Source organism: Capra hircus, unplaced genomic scaffold (genome assembly GCF_001704415.2).
Source record: "Capra hircus breed San Clemente unplaced genomic scaffold, ASM170441v1, whole genome shotgun sequence".
Lineage (NCBI taxonomy): Eukaryota > Metazoa > Chordata > Mammalia > Artiodactyla > Bovidae > Capra > Capra hircus.
In genome coordinates, this window is record NW_017217455.1 from 1 (window position 1) to 2,281 (window position 2,281).

At 45.0% G+C, this 2,281-nt stretch overlaps 1 pseudogene; it reads right to left on the reverse strand.

Annotated features, from left to right (window-relative positions):
- Positions 1-267: 267 nt before the first annotated feature.
- On the reverse strand, positions 268-1,191 carry LOC108635510 (annotated as a pseudogene).
- Positions 1,192-2,281: the final 1,090 nt, after the last annotated feature.

The following is a 2,281-nucleotide window of genomic DNA, read 5'->3' on the forward strand; positions in this document are numbered from 1 at the left end:
AATAATATCTACTCCATGTGATAATAAAAACATGTGCCAGTACTTGTAAAGTGCATAGAATACTGCCTAGCACATGGTAAGTGCTGTAAAAGATTTTTGTTGAAAAAAATTTTATATAAATATATACACACTGATCATAAAGAATTAATTCAACCTACTTGTCCCACATTGCACTTAGCAGTCACACCAACTGTAAGAGACTAGATGCCCCAGATAAATACAAGGCAAAATTGTAAGGAGAGATAATGACAGAAAAGCTTACACTCCTCAGGTATGTACTCCATGGATTAGTGCTTTTCTCAGAGCCAACTTCACATCCTTGTTTCTCAAGCTATATATCAAAGGATTTAAGGATGGGGCAACAATATTATTTAATACCTGAGCCACAGAATCCAACCATGGGCTGGAGGCAGGCCGGAGATAAATGAGGACCACGGGTCCATAGAAGAGCAGGACAGAAGTCAGGTGGGCACTGCAGGTGGAGAAGGCTCTGTGCCTCCCTTCTGAGGAGCTGATTCTCAATATAGAGATAACGATGCAAGTATAAGAAGTGAGGACAAGAAGGAAACAGAGGAGTGCCACAACACCTACGTTGGTGACACTCACCCTGTGAGCTAGAGAGGTGTCTGCACAGGCCAGGGCAGCACCACCGGGATGTCACAGAAGAAATTGCCCACCTCCTTGGGGCCATAGTAAGGTAACTTAAACACAAGGAATGTGAGGACAGATGCATGCACACTGCTCCCCATCCAGGTTGCTCAGAGTCAGGATGGCACACACCCTGGGGTTCATGATGGCCGTGTACCACAAGGGGTGACAGATGGCGGCAAAGCGGTCATAGGCCATCACAGTGTACAGGAAACACTCCGTGCAGCCCAGGAAGTGATAAAAGAAGAGCTGGCAGGTGCAGCCCTGGTAAGAGATGGTCCGGCTTTGCCCCAGTAGGTAGAGCATCATTTTGGGGGAGCTCACGGAAGGGAAAAAGATGTCCAACACTGACAGGTTGCCCAGGAAGAAATACATGGGGGTGTGGAGGTTGGAGGAAGTGAGGGTGGCCAGGAGAATGAGCAGGTTCCCCACAAGAGTGAGCAGGTAGAAGGCGAGGAAGAAGACAAAGAGCGCGTGTTCCAGCCCCTGTGTGTGAGGGATTCCCGTGAGGAGGAACTCGGTTACTGGAGTGTGATTCCTCATCTTCACACTTAGTCACTCCTGGAAGGTCAGACAGTGGTCTCACTGAGATGGGCTTTTCCCAAAACAGTAACACCTGCACAAGACCCAGGGGAAAGGGATAACATCTATATACTATACATAAAAATGGAGCAGAGAATGAGAGCCCACTCCAGTATTCTTGCCCAGAGAGTTCTATGGACAGAGGAGCCTGGTGGGCTGCCGTCAATGAGATCTCAAAGCACTGGACACGACTGCATGGCTGAACTGTCCCGAACTAACTCCTGTGAATGATTCTCAAAAATGCTCTCACCATCATAACTGAAACAGCAGAAAACTGAAAACCTTCTAGTGATAATACAGGAGAACAGGATGGAAATGATAATACTTAATGCAGGCAAAAGCATCAAGCAATTAGCAATATTAAAAACAACTATCTTCTTTCAACATAAAATTCTGGTCTTTCAATAGAATTTACATCTGCAATATGACAATATGTATGGATACAGTTAAGGTTTTTAAGACTCAGCGTCATTAATTAGGGAATATCTTAAGAAAATCCATGGAGTGAGCTAAGTCAGTTTTAGCCCCAAATTCTAATAGAGCCAATTCCCATCTTCTCTCACCTGCCTCTAGTATGTATAACCCATCAGATGAGGAGAGAGCATTCTAGAAAGAAGGTACCTACAGATGGAAGGGAAAGAGTGGGCTTGGGCTGGAATCCAGGCCCCACATCCACCCTCCTTGTTTCCTTTCCTTTCAGATGCCATGAAACAGGAGGGCCAGGCTCTGAAACCAGAGAGGCTGAACACACCTCTTTGTCAAAGGAGTGGCATTCATTCCCTGAAGAGTGAATAGGCATTTTGGGTATTCCTTTGGGGCCATCTCCCCAAAGGAGATATCTGTAGAACAGAGGAAGCAATTAGACTGGAGACTTTCCCCCTCCTTCCTCCTTCGCCCCTCCACTTCTTTACTTTACTCTATCTCATTAATTCTTAGACTAAAATGTAACTATGCCAAAACATTTGCTTACTTTCAAATCCCTTTGATTAACAGTAACTCTTGAACATTTTTTCCTTTAGTAGAGAGCCATCCGTTAAGTTCAAATATTTGA